The sequence below is a fragment of the Struthio camelus genome, chromosome 2 (genome assembly GCF_040807025.1).
Source record: "Struthio camelus isolate bStrCam1 chromosome 2, bStrCam1.hap1, whole genome shotgun sequence".
NCBI classification, from domain to species: Eukaryota; Metazoa; Chordata; class Aves; order Struthioniformes; family Struthionidae; genus Struthio; species Struthio camelus.
This window is the reverse complement of record NC_090943.1, coordinates 163,527,825-163,550,855: the sequence shown is the minus strand read 5'-3', so window position 1 is coordinate 163,550,855 and position 23,031 is coordinate 163,527,825. Positions and strand designations below refer to the sequence as shown.

The window sequence follows — 23,031 nt, the reverse complement described above, 5'->3', positions numbered from 1 at the left end:
ATTTCAGTGGATGCTGGAGAACACACACACGTGCACACACATGCAATTGCAAAGCACTACCTAATTAGCGTACTGACTAGGATCTCTGCACAAGAATACCTACTGAGTGAGTCTGTCTTTGAATTGGAGCTCAAATAGCCACTTATATCACCCAACAAAATACCACAGTAACCAAATTCTGTTGATACATTTTCTATGTCCGTGGAAAAATGGGGATTTGATGTGTCCGGTCTATACTTATCAAGAAATTGCAATCAGATATTGATACGTCTTAATACGTCATCCCCTTATCATTGGTTACTTATCCATCCATTATCACCACGGTTGGACTGTATCTAAAATATATGCTGATCCCTCTGGATTTTCTGAGTCCATATCTTGTTTTTTTTCTGCAAGGTTAGTGATGTTTTCTCTACTTTTTTATTCTTTGCTTGCCAGATATTGTTTTTTGAAGACAAATGGCTGCGGTACTGCTTGATAGCCTCCTGGGAAGTATTTAACAATATTTGGCAATTCTCAGGTGAGACTGGCAATAATTCATTTTAGAAAGATTTATAATACCCAGAAATCCTGTGAAGTCAAGGGGACTCCAAAATAACACGTTCATTACAACAGTGGCAAGAGCACAATTTACTAAATGAAGGAAACACAAGATGTCAATGAAATCTCTCAAATGCTCAAATCTTTATAGGAGCATCAAATTTTAAATATTACGGGCAAGCCAGCGTTGTACTTCCTAAGTTTAATTGACTACTGCAATAAAATTTCCATTATTTTATAGACTGACAGACCTCTGCAAATAATTTCTGCTGGTTAAGTCAAGTCCATTTTCTTTGACAGTTGTACCAGCAATCCTTTATATACTCAGGAGGCTCCCAGAATGTTATTTCTGGCCTGAAATTGAGATTAAAAATGTCATTCAACAGCAGCAACAACAGAAGTTATTGCATAGTCTGGATGACACACACGATTGCTAATGGAATATAGTGCACAAACTTTCACAGTAAGGTCACTGCATTATATGCCATGGAAATGAAAGAAAAGTTACTACTGTTCAACAGCTATACTTTTGGAAAGACTTGTTTATTTATGAAGTGGAAAACTGCCAAGTAGAAGACATGATTGGAAATACCAGTAACAGTGAGTAGATGTCTTTTAAAGTTTATTCTACACATTTTTGCAGAAATTATCAATAAGGCTCAAATGAATCCTCTTACACAGAAGAAAAACATGATTCCCTTCACCACAGAAACTACTATTCTTCTTTTAAAAAGGAGGGAGCAGATATGATTAGAATAATCACTGCAATCTGCAGCTTCATGATTGAACAATACAAATGCCACCTACTTGGCCCCTCCATCAGAAAGAACAACATGCTCCTTGACCTTTTTGCCTGCCTTTGTTTTTCCTGGAAATAACAATAGTTAGAAAGAGAGTCACATTTGTAAGGTTGATTGAATATGATTTATTGCCACTTCAATGTAATAGACTCAACATATGAACAACAAGTCTCAAACCAGGCTTCTGTAGGACTTTCTCTGCTTACTCATTGGGCTCACTGTATGGAAAAAAGGCTTCAGTGAGTATCTAATACTTGAGGGGAAATAAACGACAGAGATTTAAAAACACATTGATTTTGCTCATAAGATTTATTGCAATATTCACCTTCAGCCTTACTAAAAAAAAATTTTGAAAGTCACTATCAGACACTTATTTTTCTTTTTTGCATTTTATTGACCTTTTACTACTTTGTACTGCTGCTGAAGAAACTTTCAGAAAGTAACCCAAAGCGTGTGCTAAACATCATTATACTCTGACGCTTGGCACACCTAGAAGGATCCTCACCTTCACACCATTTTTTGCAAATGCCTAGGTGCAGCTTTCTTACTCTTCATCATTCTAACACCTCATGCCTGAAGTTCATAAAGCACCTTACTGAGCAGTCAGGTATTAATATCCCATGCTCAAAGAAGGTGAACGTCTGGGACCATGTAAGTGCCTTCCCCACGATAACAACAGACCATTTTTCTAGGCTTCCATAGTGCGATTCACGTCACCAAATGTTTTGGGCCCTTGAATCTCCCCCTATCTAAGCATCCGGCGTTACTGTATCTGGGATACGTACAGGGCTGGCAGCTATGATGTATTCTAATACATTGCAGACCGATATCCCTCCGGAGATATGGCAGAGAGCAGGTGGGATACCTTAGGGCTTCAAAATTATTAGTAGAAACCTAAGCACCTGAGTCACTCTCTGGTGGTCTACGACTGAGGGCGTCTACACTGTGAACTCCTGTCTGTTCTTCCTGGTTCATGGGTAAGAAGTATGCGTTTAGATCTACTGACTTTAGTGCAACTACAGGGAAGGACCACCGATTCTTCTGAAAGGTCTGATCCTTCACGGGGGGCTAGCACCCCAGATTTTACAAGTGGGAGCTGTTAATACTTGCGACCTTTGGGTACCGTATCTATCTGCCACTTGTTTGGGGATCTTTCAGTCTGTCTTTCTTCTAAGTGAACACTCACTCTACAGGAGAATGTGGAAAAAAATCACTGAGTTCTGTCCAGAGTAGTTTAGCTTCATTTCTGAACTCTTAGTACAGCTTAACTGCTTTATTTTTGTCTCTCCAGAGGTAAGCAGCACTATCTCCTCCTGTCTGGAAGTGCCATGAGCATATTTTTCTATCTCTCTAGTTGAAGAGGAATTCTATTCCTCACTCTCATTATCTCAGTCATTGTGGTTTCTTTACTCTTTGATATTGCTTTTAATGTATAAACTTAATATATATCTAATCTTTTAATTCTTCATTATCTTCTGATTCTAGCTGCTTGTGATTAACATCAAAAGAAGAAAAGATGACAGAGAATGGCTAAGCAAGTTCAACAGAAACCTATCATAGCAAAGTGCTGATTCCAGTTTCTTTGGTAACGAAGGAAAATAAATAAATAAATAAATAAAACAAACAATGGCAGGTTCCCCCCCCCCCTTTTTTTTTTTCTGGCATTTAACCCATAGAATTCTGTATGCTTTGTAAAGAAAACAGAAGCATAATTCATAAACTACCAAAAAGGCCCAATATTACATATCCTTGCATCATTTGATGTTTTTATGTGATTACTTATGCTTCCTGAAACTTACTTGCTCCTTCTTAAAATCAAAATCATTCAAGCCACATCAGTATAGATTAACAATATCAGTAGAAGGGCTGTGGAAAATGTTATTATTGGTGTTGGCTGAAATTGCTACATAGTGTAAACGAAATCACTGCTGCTTTATGCTAGTAGGAAAAGAAGATTAGATCTATAAAAGATCTCAGAAGGAAACTTTGTGTTGGTAGGCAGAAGGCCTGAGAGTGAGAGTTGTGTTTCCATAGTAACTACAAAAGTTTTTTTTTTTTTTTTCCTGGCTTTTAAGCCATTCCTCCCCTGTCTCACGAGTCTGTGTGTCATACCCACCCTCATATACCCAGATACTAGGATACACTACCCCAAGATCTAGAGATAACAGATATGGCAATCAGATGAACTGATGCAATTCTCATTCTGTTCAACATAAATTTGCAAGACACCTGTGGCCTTCTTACCTGGAAATGACAAAACCTGACCCCTGGAGGACATGTACAACAGAGGCAATGGACACAGCAGAAGTAAGAGCACGCAAATATCATCCAAGTTGGATGACCACACCAAAATGACTTAGGGCTTCTTCCTTCCTTGACAAGGGATATGAAACTCAGTCCCTCCTAATAAAAAAAATAAAAAATAAAAAAAAAAATCACCAATTACCTTGGAAAACTTGTAAGTCAAGGTTTCAGATCGTGCATTCAAGGAAGGCAGGATTTGCTCCTGTGGAACATTGTTAATTTATGTACTTGCTTTAAAAAGCACATAGACTGTAAAGGTGTTAATTCAATATAACACATTCTGTCTCATGAGATTTATTTAATTGAAAATGTCATGCTCGTTACATTTAAAATAAGTGTTAATTATAACTGATTTTTAAAATTTTGTTAAATCAGTGCGAGTTTATCACAACTACAGGCCACTGTAAAATATGCTGTTAAATTTCTTTATTTTTAAGTGTCAAGGATCATTAGAGCCTAGGAAGACCAACCTTCTTACTAGCCTACAGGGAAAATATGTGTGCCATAACACACCAGAAGACTGTGCTGCCATTCAGAGGGACCTGGACAGGCTGGAGAGGTGGGCGGACAGGAACCTCCTGAAGTTCAACAAAGGCAAGTGCAAGGTCCTGCACCTAGGCAGGAATAATCCCATGCACCAGTACAGGCTGGGGACTGACCTGCTGGAAAGTAGCTCTGCCGAGAAGGACCTGGGAGTGCTGGTGGACAACAGGTTGACCATGAGCCAGCAGTGTGCCCTTGTGGCCAAGAAGGCCAATGGGATCCTGGGGTGCATGAGGCAGAGTGTTGCCAGCAGGTGGAGGGAGGTGATCCTGCCCCTCTCCTCAGCCCTGGGGAGGCCTCACCCGGAGTGCTGTGTCCAGTTCTGGGCTCCCCAGGACAAGAGAGACATGGCACTCCTGGAGAGAGTCCAGCGGAGGGCTCCAAAGATGATTAGAGGCCTGGAGCCTCTCTCCTATGAGGAAAGGCTGCGAGAGCTGGGCCTGTTGAGCCTGGAGAAGAGAAGATTGAGAGGCGATCTCATCAATGTGTGGAAGTATGTGAAGGGGGAGTGTCAAGAGGATGAGGCCAGCCTCTTCTCCGTGGTGCCCAGCAACAGGACAAGAGGCAACGGGCAGAAACTGAACCACAGGAAGTTCCACCTGAACCTGAGAAAAAACTTCTTCACTGTGAGGGTGACAGAGCATTGGAGCAGGTTGCCCAGAGAGGTGGTGGAGTCTCCTTCGCTGGAGATCTTCAAAACCCGTCTGGATGTGATCCTCGGCAATATGCTCTAGGTGACCCTGCTTGAGCAGGGAGGTTGGACTAGATGATCTCCAGAGGTCCCCTCCAACCTAAACGATTCTGTGATTCTGTGATTCTGTGATAAAGCTAAAGGAAAAGAATCCATTGGCCACCCATTAATGCTCTGCATTTTGAAATAAAGAAGATCTGCGTTCTGACCTCACAGGAAGGACCAGATTATCATTATGGAGAAAATGCCAATGAGGTCCCACCTGACCAAACCTCATGCTCCAAAACCCCACAGGAAGTGACATGTTTTCTCTTGAATAGTTTATACTCTGCATACCTAGAAGACACTTTATTACTGTACTGACTTTGCAGATAGGGAACTAATGAAGACAGATAGACAGTGGCCCAGTTTACACATCCGATCAGGGATCTCACCTTTCAGGAACAGTCACTTTTCACTCTCCATATAGTTAATGGAGAGAAGGTGGGAACTCAGCCCTCCTAAATTGTAACTCTGGGGGTACCTGTTTTATGCTGAACATATCTCAACAGTTTTGTGTTTCCTCTCTGTGCGTGGCATGGGCTTCACAGTAACTCATGAGAGAAAGGTAGTTGAACACAGAAAATTAGTCATGTGCTCTGTTTTGCTATATTTTTATCACCTATGTCCAGGATGCAAAAGAAAAATGAAAGTATTCACTCCCTGTGAATTTAATGTCATGGTCAGTCAAAAAGAAAGAGGAACAGCGTGTCACAAGGAGAGCGTGGGACAATCATCAGTATCCCAGGTCTCTGCAGTGCCATGGTGCTTGTGAGCTGCAAATGGCAGCGAATCTCAGAAAGGAGGTCATGCCCTGGGCATGAGGAAAGCAAAAAATTCCAAGGTACTTGTCACTCTGGTTAGAGGAAAGTTTTTTCCAGCTTCAATCTGACTGATCGATTTACCCAAATACATATAAGTAAGATACCACTAGCGGGGCATTTACAAGTTTCTGGCTGTCATTGATACACCAAAAACTGCCCAGGGGACATTTTCCAGCTGTAGCTAATCTCATATTTTGGAAGAAAATCAATTTTCTCTATCTCCCAAAAGCCAAGTTAGACATCAAGCAAGAAAATATATCTTCCCACTCCCTGCAGGCAACAGTAGACCCCAGGAAGCATGCAGTGAAGTAATTAAATACTGCTATAACAGAGCATAGCACACTCGCCATGATCTGTCTTTCATCCCCTTTTTGGGGAGCCAAACAAACTATATACCATATCTTGATATAATATAATTTAATTTCAATATCCTATCCATCTTTATCCTGTCCAACAATCTCCCCTTGAACAACTCACACACTGTGACTCCTGATTTAATCACTTCCACTGAAATATTTCAAGCTCCTGTCTCCATGACTCCATGTGGGGACTTGTTCAAGAACGTTGCTTTCCTCACCATCAGAATCCTTCCCTAATCCTAATTTCCCGTTTAGATATATTTACTGACAGTTCATGGTTCTATGACTTTGTGTTACTGCCTGTTAAGTCCTAAATACAAGCATATACTTCTCAGATTTTTTTTTCTCTGGGTTAACCAAACCAACTTCAACCAACTTCAGTCTTTTTTAAGATCAATTCTCTATTCCTCTAACCATTCATCCTTGTTCCATTTGTTAATCTCTTTTTTAAACTTTACATCAGCAAAGCACAATACTAAAAATGACAGATAAGTTTTAGCCAATCTTAATTTATAGAATTTAATCCTGGGTGAAATGGGAGATGAGAATAAATTAAAGCAATGATGGGTCCACCTAGATTCAACTTGAGGATATTATGATCTGTGCCACCAGTGAACATATAAAAAAGAATGATTTCAGTAAGACTTGTCTGAAGATTTTCTGCTAGGAAACATGTTTAGAGGAGACAGAAATATTGATGAATTCTAATAGTAAATTATAGTGACATCCCACAGGGCGCTGTGGTTCTGCCAGGTGTCAGCTAGCCTTCAGACCCCCTCTCACTTGGCCCCTGTGGATTATGATGTAAGAGCTAAATCTGCTGACATTTATCACTTTCAGTTACTTGCGCCACTAAGCTATCGCTACTTTTGTTAGTCCCTGGAAAACAAGAGTGAATTAGCTACAGCTGTTGTAGCTGCCCATGTGCATCTTTACAATCACAGCTTTTGAACATTTCCTGTAGTATAAACAAATTTCCAGGGTAACACGTTCACCATTTTGAGACAGCCTAGTCTGAAAGAGTGTTTAAGAACTGAGACTTTGGCTCCGTGTTTTGTGTCAAATAACATGATTCCTGGACAGATTTCAAGGACAGCTGCTATCACCTAAACAGATTACTATATACAATTTAAAATTAATTAGACTGGAGAAAAGTTCGCTATTCCAAATGAAAATCATCTGTTTCCACAGAAACAGCTGGAGTGAGAGTACTTCTGCTAACAAACACATCAGAATATAGAAGTTTATTTAGCCAGACAAATCCATCACCGAGGTCCAAAATGCGGCACATTATAGCGTATCTGTTGATTCTGTGCTGAGCAAGATAACATTCAGGAACACACACCGTATCTTCTGACTTCAATGGGGACAGAAAAAACAGTTCATGAGCAAATTTTTTTGCTATATTTTTGAAATTATCTTCTCCATTGTGTGTGTCTGTGTGTTTCCCGTACAGATTTTAACAAATAATTTCTAGTAACATCAAGCAAGTATTTGAAGAAGGTTTCTCCAGCATTTATTTGTCTCCAGATTCATTTTCCGATCCCTGTGCCATTCAGAGGCTAGTGCTGGCACAAACCTATTAGAGATGCCTGTTCGAAGGCCGACAGGTTGACTAATTTGGTCAAAGCAACGAAGAACATCAAGTGTCAAAGGCAGCAACAACATTCCCAGTTTTCTCAGTCTCACGCTTGTGTTCAAACCACTAACAGCCACATTGACAAAGACAATGCTGAGGGTTTATGGTGGGGAAATTTCCTTAAAATGTCCAACTTTCTACTTTTGCTGTAATATTACTTAGGACATATGGCAATTCTACCTACAAACCAGGGAGCTGAACCTACATAGGTGTTCAGGGTAAAAGAAAGCATCTGAATCTGAATATCTGAGAGCTCAGTGCAGAGAAGAGTACTCAAGAAGTTGCCCATTACCCACAGAATCTCACAAAAAATTGCTGCTACTCAGCTGTTGACATGAGCATCCTTAAGCAGAAAACTGAGACATGAGCTAGAGCACCACCTACACAAAACCTCCTCCCCTGTGAAATGATTCCTGCACACCCTCATGCCTCTCTGGTACAAGGACATAAAGTTTTCCAAAGTAGGAGCCAATATTAGAACCCACTTTTGTGACAATTAAAACTATCCTGGGTGATGATATTACCTCAGGGAGACTCCTGAGCATTTGCTCTAGGCTACTGCATATACAGCTGTTCTCTCCAGCACATAAAACAAGTCAGCTTGACTAAGGTTCCTCAAGAGTGTACAGTTCATGCTCTAATTTCTCTGTCCTTATAACGAAGTTAATGAGGATAACCACAATATGATGCACCTGTGCTGCACAAGCAGCTAGCCTGGCCCATCTTTGTTTGAGAAAGTTAATGTTTCTCCTGAAGAAGGCTATAGTAATTTTAATAGCTTTGGCATAGTGGTTTTAGACACATTTTTACTGAATTTTTCCATCTCCCACAGATTATTATTCTCCTCCACCTGTGCAGAATGCAGAGCGCTGCTCCACCCATTTGCAAAGAAAGGGCAGGAAGGGGGTAACACCTTCCTTAGGAAGCCTGAAGGTTGACAGCAAGGGTAGGCAGTTTTCCATTGTTTCTGAATTTCCCTCAAAAGCCACAGGCCCTCCAGCTCACCATTCACTTTGTAGGAATCACAGAATCACAGAATCGTTTAGGTTGGAAGGGACCTCTGGAGATCATCTAGTCCGACCTCCCTGCTCAAGCAGGGACCTCTAGAGCATATTGCCCAGAATCACAGCCAGACGGGTTTTGAATATCTCCAGCTAAAACCAGTAAGAAGAAGGAGAACGAGTAACCACAATAAAAGAAACGGGAGATCTCCCTGATGCCAACTGCAGGGGAATTTTCTGTGCATCAAAGATTTGCTGGCACAAAGGTGGTGGTCCTCTTGCAGTGAAGTGCCAATAACAGGCTGCATTCCCACAGCATCCATCGCAAATTCCTTACAAATTACTGAGCAGAACTGTTACCCATGCAAGAGTTAAATTCAGCAAAAATGTATATCTGTAATATAAATATATATCTGAATATACTTTCTATATAGGGACAGCTTTTTTAACACAGAAATCTGAATGTTGCAGGTGGTAGTCGGGGGCTGCTTCCTGTTGTCAAGGAATATATTTCTATTACGAAAGCTCACAGTGAATCTTTTATATGAAATCAACTGAAGAAAGAAACATGACATTTGATGATAGGCTAAAAGCTGCACCTCTAAATAACTCAGTGAGTTTGCCTGAGTAAAAACAAAGTTAAAATAGTCTCTGTTCTTGGCCCCACACTTACCTCCTTGCTTTATCACATGCTTTCTGTGCGCTTTGTGTTATAGTCATCAGTCTTACTTAAACTGCCCCTTAGCATGGTGGTGGATCTCTGCCCAGCAGTTGCTCTAAAGCACAACCAATCAACTAGCCATTTGTTATCCCTGTGTGTTAACACAGGTCAGAGCAGTCCGGATTGTGGGATGCGACGGAGTAATCAGCAGTAAATGTGGTACAAAGCACTCTAGCATTAGCGGTGAGAGAGAGGGAGAGAGAGACGGAGAAAACACTTGGCCCACAGTGGTCCAGAGCCGTAATCTGTGGTGCCACATGCTAGATATTCTTTCGGCTACTCCATCTCATCTGAACATAAATGATTTTCTTATGCCACAGGGACGCAAAATATTTTATGATTAGTTAGATTCTCTGGGATCAGTAGCAACATTCCTCAATTGTGTGGCTAATTAAGTTAATTACTGCTTTCCATCTGTGCCTGCTTGAGTGGCAGCAGTGATTTCAGCCCAAGAGCTGACGCTGAAGCTTTTCCATTCAGGCTTCCTGACTGGTGTGGTCTGTAGAGGAATATCTGCCTTTGCAAACAACATGAGAGGCACTGTACGTGTCAGTCTGTTTCACCATCAGCATCTCTGTGATGCATGGTACATGGTCAAATGCAACAGCTGCTCTTAGAGGCAGCGTTCTGATTACTCAGAATAAATTCTTGAACAAATGTGTCTCTGCAGGCCTGGTCCAAAGAATGCTCTCCACTCAAGCCAGTAGTGTTTCGGATCAGATAGATACGTCGGTCAGAAATACATTCTTAAATACCTTAATTGAAAAAAAAAAAAAAAAGGAAAAAAAAACTTGAAAAATTTGAGCACTGTCTCTCATACAGAAAAGAGATTAGACATTTGAGGGATGTATTACTGTTAATTTATTTTTAAGTAATTCCAGAGCATTCATTCTGACATTAGGATTCAAGTGGAATTTCAAGTATTATGTAAAATTTTGGTATTAGCACCTACAGTGGTTGCAAGTTTGGATGCCCACATGTGGTGGATGATTCTGTCGCACCAGCCCAGGGAAACCTAGTATGTGAACCTCACATGGACATAGTTAGGAGAGAGGATCCAAGGTGCTCAGGCAAGGAGTGATGCTGTAACTTGGGCCTTTCTCAGTGGCTAACACTTGGCGCTTATGTATGTTGGCAGAATAATATTCCCATCCCATGCCTCTCCCAGTGCAATTGCCAGGGTTACTGAAATTGAGCTCTTTTTTAGCTGCTGTGAACAGAGAGCTTCCCAGTCTAGCAAATAGGCAGCCTAGGCAACAGGCTGTACAGCCAGATGTCAGGAAGGGCAGGCTGCTGGGGCCTCACAGCCCAGAAAGTGGGTTGTGAGGCCACGTGTGGGTATTGAGGAAGGTGGAACGTGCAGCGGCATGTAGGATTACACTTTTGATACATATTTCATCGACTTCTACTCCTCTTTGGGTGTGAACTTAGATTTGGGGTGGACACAGATTCAGATTATTCCAGGGACGTGGTAGAAAGTGTCTTCAGAGTAAAAAAAAAAAATGATAAGAAAAATTTCACAACAGAGAGGAGCGTATAATATCACTGTCTCCTAAATGCATTGCTTTGCTGTTCATTCTGGGACATAAACCCCAAGGTCCAATATTTTCAGCTATTTCCAGAGAAAGAGTTTTCTGAAGTCTCTGAAGATAAAAGGTCTGAGACGCAAGACTTCTTGTGACTGCTTAGGCCTGAGAAATATTTGTCTGCTGTCTGTGTTTTGTTTGGCAGTAAATACTAACTCTTCCCTCCTCCTGTTCCCTACCAGCTTGTTGCTCTTGCCTGATTCACAACTGGCAAATCCTCAGGAATAAATTTCAGCCTCACAGAGGAATGCGAGAATAATTCCTTTATGCTTCTGACGAACTCTGAAATCTCCAAATGGAAAGTGCTAGTAAAGTACAACATCATCTTATCCTTGGAGCTAGGTAAATATGGGGATCATCTGCAGCTGAGGAAGCACCATACAGCTCTGAAATGGAGAAGAAATATCCACACTGAGGAAAGGGTTCATACTCATGCCTGCAAGGTGGTCACTCAGCTCCTCCAGCTCCCTGGTTTTGACTAAGTGTAACAAATCCATATGGCAAAGTTTATTCTGAGTCAGCATCTTTCTGCATTCTGCATTTATACCCCAGGGTGTCTAAGTTTTACATTTGGTATTGCGGTAATATTTTCACTTGGCATTTCAGGTACCATAAAGCTGTTCTGTAGCTCCTAAAAGTGTTCAAGGTGTCTAGCGGAAGCATGTCAGCCTGTTTCCAGTGGCTTCAGGTGACAGGTATGGGCCCTATGCAAATAGGGGCATAGATGAGCTAACGGCTGGGGCTTGACCTAGCTGTCCTCCATCACAATGCTGCTATTCTAGCAAAGCCAGTCAGTTAAAACAAATTTTCATGATGCCATACTTAGGAAAAAAAAAAAAAAATCTGGTTTATGGGAGTTCTTATAAGGAGTTCTGGAAAACCTAGAGTCAGTTAAGTTTCTGTGGTTTAGAATCAAGTTCTCCTTGCTATGTAATTGATGTAATTTTGCTTTAAGACTCTACAGATAACTTTTTGATTCACTTTTCGAGTCTAGGCTACAACTGAAAATTTAGCGATACACACTATGGATTTTTAAAATCCTTTAAACAATGAGAGAAAAGAACTCATTATCTTTCTTAAGTCATCTCTTTCTAAACTATAGGATTCCTATTTCTCATTTGCACTAAATCCCTTTTATATACTTCTAGCTGTGGGAAGAAGGCACAAACTGTGCATTAATTACATTTATATCACCTTTAGTATAAATAAATATAAGGGCTCAAGTTTTCCTTCTCCTTTAGTTATGAAGTGAAGACATTCACGTTGTGGTTGGTTCAATTTTCCTTTTATAGAGAGCAATAAAGTTAGCCAGACCTTACTTCTTATCTACTTTTCCATCTCAAAAGCACATCCAATCATTAAGATATAGTACTAATAATATTTCCACCATGTTACTAAATGATTAAACATCAAAGATTTAGTTTGCACAAGAGCAATGGGTAGCATATGTTTTCACCTCATTGATTATAGAACTGTACTGCAACCGTACTGAAAAATAGCTGTATTGCCCTTCTATCTGGGCAACCAAACAGGAGACTATGTATATATATAATTTTTTCCTAGCTTGGACTTCCAATCCAAGGCCCATCCAGAAGAGAGTAGATATGTTAAAATGAACAGACGTTACAAATCTCAGGTAGACTTCCCCCTTGTTAGAAAAGAGAGGGAAAGTGGATGTGTCTTTGATCCAAATCCTACCCCTCTGTTTCTATAACTTTTTAACCTATTCTGACTTCAGAAGTTCTTGTCACAATCTAGGGGTACATCTATGTCAGCTGGTGAACTCTGTTACTTCCCACATGCTGCATATGGGTCTTACTCACATGAAGGAAGGTGAAGGGTTTAGAGAAGGTGCTTGGCACCTTGCTGAAGAACAGCTCAGGTACCTTGACTACACCAAGCACTTCTGGAGGGTCATCTCATTCATTTTAGACCTAAGATGAAATACCTCACCTGCTGTTGGTGGCTGTCCATCTCAGTGGACTCTAGAGGGAAGATAATCAAACATCTTAGACTTGAAACCCAAACTTTGGGTACAAAAAGCTAGGTCAGATGAGTTTCTTCCCAAATAATCATCTCATCTTTCTAGGATATAGACTATGTGCACATGATCCATGACCAAAATATTGCACTGATACTTTCGGAGAGCCCAAAAAGCAGAGAGGCACAAAGAGATGGAGAGAGAGATCCTCTGTTAAAGAATTATGTATCAGTGTAGGTGAGGAAGTAAAGGTGAAGTTCCAGACCACCACCATGTCTAATACTTTTCAAGAGAAAACAGAGAGGAGAGACTCAGACTTGTCTGGACACTGACAAATCTTGGTCCACCACTAACAGTGGAATCAAACACGAAGCAGAGGGTATCAAAACATTCAGGGTTGTTTAGTATTTCTATGATCGGTTGGCATACTTCTAAGCGAAAAATGACAGCAGGTAAGAAAATTCCCAAGTATCTCAAGTGTGTCTTATATTTTCACTGCATTTTTCCCTAATCAGTTCAACCAAAATCCTCACTGACACTTTGGAGGAGCACATACCAGAAGCTGTGGTGAAGGGTTAGGATCTCAGGAGCAGGACGGGTCGCTGGACTGCGAAGGCTGATCTTCCAAGGAAAACTACCAGAAAGTGGATCTAAGCTTACACATGTGCTCTATAGGCCTGGAGTTCATTACGACGACAGCTTTCTTCCTAGATCAGCTTGGAAGTATATGGCAACTAGGGAACTGGCTCTACTTACAATAGAACAGAATAGTGCTTGGCCAGACTATGGCACATCCATCAAGAAATTTATTGGGATAGAATTGAAGACTGTGGTCATAGGAAAAAAATAACTGAAGACTATAATCAGTTTATTAAATATTAAATATTTAAATAATTATTAAATAAATATTTAAATATTTATTTAATATTTCTGGCTGAAAGAGTGTAGATACTTTTACTGAAAGGAATCTCACCTGGGGCATCAGGATTCGTGCTGGAGCTTCCAGGGAAATTCAGTTTAGATGCCTCCGCATTAATAAGTGCCCAGATTGCTGGGCTTAACAGTTTACTTCTCCATGCTGTGATACAGTCAGATGTGATAAATGTCTGTGTCCACTGAGCAAATCATGTTGCATACTTTGGGAGTGCCTCTGGTTCATCAGCTATTGTTGTTAAATAGCATTAAAAGATTAATTTTGAACTTAATGATTTGTTGTTCTGTTCTGTTGCCATTTAAATGAACATATTTTAACAGTTCTGTAATGAAGCTTTGTTTTATTCATGGAGCACAATAATTACAGAGTAAAGCAGTCAAATAAATGCCCATCATTTTAGGGATTGATTCTTACTTTTGATATTTTCTTATCCAGTAAGTAGGTACCATATAGAGCATCTCTCTTCAGATGACTGGAGAATAAGAAAGGGAAAACTATTGTATCTGTCAGTGTAAGCGGATTAGAGTTTCATTAAAGTTCTCTAACAAAAAAAAGCATCAAGCCTTTATCTATTCATTGTTTCCATTCTTACATACTAAGTAACTTATGTTCTTTAACTTTACTTTTCAGTAAAATTATGATCAGAGTCAAATAGACTAATTATTTTCAATAGTTCCAAAAGAAAAATCATTTTTGATAATATAAAATGCAATCATGTCTTCTTGAATGCAAGCCCAGTTCACAATCAGGTTTTGTTCCTGCTGGTGTAGCATTTAGCATTTTAAAAGTGTTGCACACAAGTAAGATTTGCATAGCTCAGTACTGAGAATATCGCTACTATTTTTTCTAGTATCCTAATTTCCAATAAAGACAAATACTTGGGACAAATACTTTACAAAACAGGACAAAATAAAAAACAAAGCATTTTGTGGGAAATACAATGACTTTTATCTGGCACTGTGAATTAACTTAGCAGATATATAGAAGGATTTGTGTGAAGATCTTGGAATGACCCAAATAATAGAATTTGCAGATTTTTATTGTCAATCAGCGCTTCCTTATTCAACTGTTTCCCTCAGTTATGGGCTGAAATGTTGACTGTCACTCCATTCTTAGACCAGTGGAAGGCCATTTGCCTTGCTGTAATTCCACAAAAAAGTTTAAATAAACAAATTAAATCTGGAATTCTGTGAAAAAGGAGATTCACATCTCTTTCATATTCAAACACTAACACTTAAACGTTAATTATCTCTCTATGCTTAATTAGCATACCCGCTTACATGATACTGAAAAGAAATTTAGAAATCTTTCGGTAAACATACTCTATAACAGTAACTGTTAGCAATACTACTTAAAGTCATAATTTGTTAATTGCTGTCACACAGTATTATATCCAAGTTTACCAAAGTTTTCCTGTTCTTACAATAGGAAATGCATATGGAAGCAACGCCAAGAGAGCTGGCATGTTGAACTGTCTTTTTAAGAGCGGCTATTGAAAATGCATGAGCTGTCATAAGGCATGTGTTGGTTTTTTTTTTTTTTTCTTACATTAATGAGGCAGAAAGTGGGTGGACAGCTCTACTGTGACATTTTCAATTTATAGTAAAAAATTATGTAAACAGTTTATATTATCTGGTCATTTAGTTTAGGAGCTGGCAAAAGCTACATCTTAGCTAAATTTCTAAAAAAAAAACAACAGGCAAAACCTATTATTTTGACCATCTTTGGGACTTATGTTATGTATACCATCCTCAAGGGCCTGATCCAAAGGCCAGTGAAGGATAATGGGAAGCCTTCTGCTAGCTTTGTAGAGAATGCATTAGCAGATCCACAGAAGGCCTCGGACTATCAGTTCTCATCCTGCTTCCATGTAAGGTTTCTAAATGTAAAACTAAACTCATCAAGGTCCCTGCTTAGCTGTATCGTGTTGAAGTTAGACCATTAATAAAAAATATTAAGTGTAAATGAATCACCTATAAGATGTGAGCCTTCCAGTCACAGTAAACAAAATGTAATACTATTTAAAAAGGAGTTAAGCAGAGTATGAACATGTAATTAAAATATACAGTGCAATAAATAGGCATAGTTAGGTAAAGAGAAAACAGTATATTTACCCCAGACTTGACTCATTTTGGTCTTGGGATCAGTTTCTGTCCTCATATCCAATACTTTAGGGTTATTTAACACCCCATCCTTGACCAGGACTTGGCTACCCTGTGCTCTATACAAACAAAAAACAAGATAAATAGTCCTGTGTGTGCTGGAACTTACAAGCCCTTATAAAAGGTATCTTGCATGATTTATTTCAAGGTCCATTTGAAGCTTTTTTAATGGCTGGTGCATTCATAAGGTCTCGTCCCTCCTCCATGCAAATGCTCTGGGGCATAATAGTGATGCAACACCTCCCTCCAATACAACACTTACACGGTGTTTGCCTTCAACCTGGTGGCCCATGCCCATAAAGTCATAAGAAATTAATCTTCTTTGGGATCTCTGTGTCTCTGTCAGTTTTGTTTGGAGTTGGCTAACTAGTGCAAAAGTTATTTGGGGATAATAGACAAACATGTACGCATACAGAGACTGAGAATTTCACAGACTAATTTCTTAGAAACTAATAGGCTAAAAATGATCCTCAAAGAGCTTAAAAATTAATAGAGAAGACTAATTTTGTCTCTAAGTAAAATCTTCCTTAGTGTTACAGTTCTGAGTCTTCTTTTTCATAATTTAGTATATTTTTCCATTAAACTTTGTCATAAGCTTCCATCAAACTAGTGGTTTTCAAGGGCAACCCCGTTGTTTGCCGTCTGCCTAAGCTTTAACATGAAGAAAGAGCAAACAGGATTTTTGCAGTCCTGCTCTGTGTATGCACCTGTGTGGGCTGGTCTGGTTGTTTAACACCTTTTGAACCTGCTGATTTCACAATTTCCACCAAATTTACCGGTGGATACGTGCCTCAAAGACAATGCCCAGTTCTGGTCCATATTACCCAGCTACTATCCGGATAGCAGTATTCTGATATATATCATCCTTGGAAGAGTCAAAAATAACAAAGAAATCATTTTACTTCATTTATAACCTGTGATTTCATAGGTCAGCTAGACTAGGTCCTGCTGGAGGACAAAAGATTTTCCTTATTTTCAAAACCTATCTGTCTGAGCTCCTCACAATCTTCGAGTCTGCGCAGCTCTCGGTAACACCCTGTGGCTCATAAATTCCAGCCTACTCACCAGTCAGAAGAGACCAGCCAAGCACCAAAATACCTATTTCTCCACCATTTTACTGCATGGTGCTTAACTGCTCTGGCAGGCCCCTGTTAGCAAAAGACATCAAAAGGAAGTATGCTGATGGAGGAAAATGTAAGTAGCTATTTTTCGGTAGAACTATAACACAAGTAGCTCAGCCTCTCCCTTCTTTATTTCAGTCCCAGGAGTGCTTTCTCCTGGTTTCTGAGTCCATGGTTTATTTCATCTCTTCTCGTCTCGTTGCTGTGTTCTACATCCTCAGCTCACATCATCTCTTCTAAACCTGACAAATTGCCAAATCATACTAGATTAAACTTTTCATTGATTTCACACTCCAGCAGGGAAGCATTTAGTGACCTTTATCAATCAGTCTTCTCTGGCTGAAAAATAGTTTTATTTATAGGATTTGTTTTTCCCTAGCCATTTTAACATCCAGAGAAAAGGCATGAAGTGAAATGCCTTGCCTGTCTTGCACGTGCTTTTCATCTCATTCAGGTGAGTAAGGGGGAACAAAAATGCCCTTATGGAGGAGGAAACAATTTCTGTTACTGCAAAGAAACCAAATATAATTCCCGTTCTTCTGCTCCTAACAAGCCAAAACTTCCAAGGCCCCTAGCACAGATATTAGAATTATACTCTATGGTAAGATTTGGCATGATGAAAAAGAGCTGTGAACCCTAAAGGCTATCCTCGGGGAAACCAGGAACGTACAGTTTCTGTGTCTGCCTAGTTTTGGCCAACCTGTGTACTTTCAACAGTTGCGAAGAACAGAATTTTGTCTTCCACAGCTCTAGTCTGAGAAAAATGTCCTTGGTAACCCAGTCAGGCCAAAAAGACCCTAATGGGTCTGTCACCCTGCGTAGACAAGGATGACAAGAAAGATAGCAGGCAATCCAACAATTGCAAAGTGTCCGTATAGACATGGCTTCAGGCAAGAAACAGCGGTAAGAGTCACTTCAGTGAGACTCTGACCTAGACTCATCAAACCAGACAGCTTGCAAGGAGAAAGTGAGATGTCTATAGTGATGGATCACTCAAGGAGAATGGGGCAGTTTGCCAGGGCTGGTCTTTCTAGGCTAACAAAAAGGTAAATGGTAACTCGTGTGGAACGTATGACCCACAGCTATGTGGGTAGAAATTTCTAGTAACTAGTCATGGTGCCTGGCCACGTTTAAAAATCTAAAGTTAGTGGAGAGATCTCAGCACTTATCCTGCAGTGAATAAGTAAACTAGGTTAGATGAACTCTTCCGCAAGAGTACTAATTCGTTCCATTGACTACACTAGTGTCACTACGCACACTTGAAATCAGGTGAAGCGAATTTGACTTCAAGCATCTCACCATAAGCACCTATAACAAACATAGACGATATTTTCTGTATTTACCAAAAAACCCTAAAGCTTCTTGAGTAGTATCTGAGGTGCACATCAAAAGAAGTAGCAAAGTTGCCACTGGAGAGAGCTCTTGTGCTGGTAGTCCAGACTAAGGCTGTGAGACTGTCATTCGTCAGGAGAGCTACCTCTCTTTGCAGAAGCAATCTGCCAGCTCAAATACTACGCTGCCAAATAAAGCTTGGAGGAAATGACAAAATACAGCAAACGTCACTTACATTAGGCTCTGTTAAACATTGAGAAAGAATATTTTCATTTTCACGACTGGAAACAAAAAGTAACCCAGGGAATTTATGCTTTGTTTTCCAAAGAATCATATTTCCAAACAAGCACATGATAGGTAGACTTAGATTCCTTATGACAGATTTTCTTGTATAGCAATATGGTGAGCTTCTTTTTGATGGGTCTGAAGGTCAAACTTTACCTTTGTTTTATGTAATGTTATTGTTTTCTTTTCTTTGATTCTTCCACACGGTATTCTAGATAAGATGTTTTGTGACATGGAGCACGTCTCCAGCACTTTACATTTGCAACAAATCAACTTCTTGTGGTCGCTTAGCTGTCATCTTACGTAGGGCATTCTGTTTACACGTTTTGGCAAACCGAGACAATGGGAATGAAAAAGATTCTGTGGAATAGGTACATTTCTGCAAGTGTCATAATTTCTGCAGAAAGAAAAAGGGAATTATTTCACCTCCAAATAGCTGTATTAAAATAAATCTACAATTTGCCTTTAAGCAGAGCCCTGAGAAAAGAGAAGTGCATAAATCCTTTGCAAAGCACTATAAAAGGTAAAAGAATGGTTACAAATCTGAAAACAATATCTTTTGAGGTAATTCAAGCAATTCAATTCATTATTTACTGGATGAGATGGTTAAGAGGTAACCTGAGCACTATGCATATGTAGTTAGCCTCTCAGCAGAAGAGGTTTCTGATACTACACATCTCCAGCACTAAAAAATGGCAAAATAAAATCCTAAGGCTGGAAGCTAAAGTGAGATGAAATGAGAGAAGACATCAGGCACACTTTTTTTTGTTGGTGGTGGTAATTAACCTTTGGAAATGTTCACTTAGGAAAGGAGTGAGCACTCCATCATTCTGGATATCTCTAAGTCCTAGAAGAAAGGCCAAACTGTAACATAACTTGATGGAGATTTTATTTATAGTTATTCTTTAGTTTGTATTATACAGAAAGTCAGACCGAAATAAAGATTAGAAGAACGGGGATCAAAAAACTTGATTGCTCTTAGTCTGTTTGTGAATGAGATGATATAGCATAATTTAACTCCAGCACTGGATCCCATTCTGGGTTGTGCTGGGAAAGACACTTTCCAATAACCGAAGAGGTTCCTTCTGGTGGTGTATACCTAAGAATATGTGGTCTTATAAGATCATAGAAACTAAATGTCCATGAACCTGAAACACTGCTTTCTCTTGCTTCAACCCTAAGGTAGTTGATACAGAATTTCCTTGGACAATTTAAGCTGAAGTTGAAAGATAACCAGGAATCCTTATTCATTCTTATTCCTAACACTTTTCTGCCTCCCAAGGTTCAGCTATATCTTTCAATAAAGCTATTTTTACTTTCACTTCTTCTCTTCTGCAGCTAGAAAGCCCAAATCCTAATCAGGCTTCCTTCAAGTGTTTTGCAATGCTGGAGTATTATTGCACATCACCTATTTTAAAGTGGGACCCCATCTTAGCTTCTGTGAATCACCCTCTGGCAGTTCACTTATCTGCTGATTCTCCTGCTAAGACTCACCAGAAAGATATCTCACAGGGTCACAGTCCACTCTCTCCAGATATTCAAATGGGTTTTGTTGAGACAGCATCTGAAATGGACAGAAAGAGGGAGATGGCACAATTGCAATAAAGCAATCAAAAAAGAAATAAGGTACCAGTTCATGCTGAACGTCCAAAAGCCAGCACGGCATAATTTTTAAAAATGCAATGGTAGAATTCTATTAAAAAAAATAGTGACAGATGCAAGGCACTCTGCTCCAAAAATTATCATATCACATGTGGCCACCTTCTAGTGGTGATATGTTTGCTATTGTTTTCGCAAAAGACAAAATATGGACCTGGCTTCTGGGAGTACGTACAATGTCTTCATCTGTGTAACGGATACTCATATCTTGCCTTGCTCCAGAAAAACCCAAGAAACTGTGAAACTTTATGCCCATCCATTTTCATTTCTTTGTTCAGTTCAGTCCACTGGTCCAGTCGGTGACTCTTTGCAGGTTAAAGGGTCAGACGCAAAATATCACTCCATCTTATCTTTTTTGTCATGAGGAAGCTGACTGCAGTCTCCTCGAACAGAGCTGTGGTGTGGTGTTGACGTATCGTGCGCCCCCATTCCAGTTCTGCTTTTGCCATGCAATTTCAGAGAATTTGAAACAACTCATTCATCAGCTCTCCCCGTCTGCTAGCGGGGACAAAATTGTCTCTCTAAGAGAGGCATTATGAAAGTAAAATAACTGCAGTGTATGAAGTCTGTGTATACCCATAAACACTGAAGAGACAATGTGCAGAGCCTATTATATAGGCAGCCATGACAAAGGGCTGATTAAATTGTTTAAAATGTGCAGTTGATCCTCTTTCTTTCTGCTCTGGATCCCACCACAGTGACCTCTGCTTCATGACTGTCAAGATTAAGATCTCAGTAACATACAGACTCTCTGAAATAGTAAGAGAGTTTGCGTGGTAGCTCGGATGGAGATGCTGCAGTGGCCTCATCTTTGCTAAAGTCATCAGGGGAAGAGATAACACCAATCCCAACAAGCTCTCTTTAACTTCTTATGTTCTTTCTGAGACAAATTCAAGATCCTAGTTGTCCTGACATTCATTTTTATTTAGGTCATTCTGATGGTTAATATCAGCTGGTAAAAACCTGTTAAACTTTCCTCGATTTGAGTGCTGAAGGTTGTACTAAATGGAATGGACCCGTTCCATTTGGGATCTGTTTGTATCCCAGATAGGCGGGGTCAGATGTAAGTGGCAGGACACTGACACATCCATGGGACTCAAAGGTGGCAGCAGGAGGAAATATCTCAGAGAAATGTAGGAAATAGAGCAGCAGAGAGAGGTCATCAGCTTTCTGAAATAAAACTGCCATTAACCTCACAGGTGCAGGTTTAGCTTTTCTTTAACTGTATTTCAAGGAACACTTTAATCAATCTTGAGCAAGCAAATCATGAAAAAAAAAAAATCAGAACTGAAAAAAAAAAGAAAAAGGAAATTAAGTAACAATTAAGCAGCAAGTAATGGAACGATTTTTTTTCAGTCTATTTTCCAGTTTGAAATTTGATTTTGAAACAATCCCCTTAAAAATATCCACAGAATTTTTCCCCCACAGCCCTCCTCTCTCCAACATTTCTCTCTTACCATAGTGCCAAATTCCTTCCTCTGATGTCTTCCTCTGCACCTGACTCTACCTGACATTTAAGTGGGATGCACACCCACATCTGAAGGCAGGCTTTGGCTCTTTGAATGCAGATTTGTCTTTGTTGCATTGTTGAATGCAGAGTCAAGGGAAGACAAAATCATTCAAAGGAATGATTTATGGACTGATCTCGTGAGTTTTCTGCACTAACACATTTTTCTCTCACACAGGAAAAATTTACATGAAATGAAGATTTTTTAGATGAGCAGTCCACACATACCCGTTTTAGGGGGGGGAGGAGGATTTTTTTCAGCTTTTTGGGGGGGAAATTGTCTTGTATTTTGTTTCTTTAAGCAGTTCCAATAACTTCTGTGTGCAATGTGTTATGCAAAAAGTCGTTAGAGGTAACAAGTTAAATTACAAGATTATCATGGGCTTTCTGGAGATCATATTTTGCTAAGTGTAAAGAGAGCCTTTTAAATTAACCAGGTAATCTATAAGGTGCCTTGCTGATAGTTTTATGTAAGAATCTGAGAGGTTACTCCTGGATTAGTGAGGCTTTTTCACTTAAAATTGCTGTAGTGTTGATGGAACCTAATTTTGAAATGAAATTCATGAAACAATATATTAAACCATTCTTACCGCAACAATCTACCACTAAGCTCACTGTATATAGCAATTTAATAATAGCATAGTTTGAACACTTACCTTATGCATTTATTTTTGAAGTGTGTGGATGCATTCTCATCTGATTTCCTTGAAGGAGTTCCAACATTTTTCTTATCACATAAATATTTATAATAGATGCACTGAAATAGTCTTCAGAAAATACAAAGCCAGCCATTAATAGAAAAATTTTACACAGATAAAGGACAAAAATTGCTGTTTTTATTTTAAGTGCAGGAGAATAACTTTCAATGTTTTATTCATAAGTGGAATTTCTGAGAACTACTTGTTCAATTCTCCTCCAGTTCACAGATAATGATAAATTGTGGAACTGGGGGTCAAGACTGAAAAATACAGGATGGCAGGGGCACTGCCTGCAGGAAGCTGAG

The 23,031-nt window shown here is 39.6% G+C and overlaps 2 long non-coding RNA genes across 7 annotated transcripts in view; one reads left to right on the top strand and one right to left on the bottom strand.

Moving 5' to 3' along the window:
- Positions 1–14,496, top strand: part of LOC104153698 (uncharacterized) — a 72,744-nt gene extending 58,248 nt beyond the window's left edge. For 3 of the 5 annotated variants that reach the window (XR_011139332.1, XR_011139336.1, XR_011139335.1), the window contains 3 exons: positions 2,826–3,647; positions 4,082–4,238; positions 11,230–11,860. This is a non-coding gene — a long non-coding RNA (uncharacterized lncRNA). Of the gene's footprint in view, positions 1–2,825; positions 3,648–4,081; positions 4,239–11,229; positions 11,861–13,543 lie in introns of those variants that run through there. The other 2 variants (XR_011139333.1, XR_011139334.1) reach the window with 2 other exon arrangements.
- A 1,596-nt stretch (positions 14,497–16,092) lies between these two features.
- Positions 16,093–22,810, bottom strand: LOC104153697 (uncharacterized). Of its 2 annotated transcripts, none has more exons than XR_696315.2 (3): positions 22,685–22,810; positions 20,357–20,426; positions 16,093–16,183 (listed from the first exon to the last, which is right to left on the bottom strand). It is a non-coding gene; the product is annotated as an uncharacterized lncRNA (long non-coding RNA). The 2 variants fall into 2 exon arrangements; XR_696316.2 differs by lacking the exon at positions 16,093–16,183 and adding an exon at positions 19,155–19,259.
- Between the last annotated feature and the right edge of the window lie 221 nt (positions 22,811–23,031).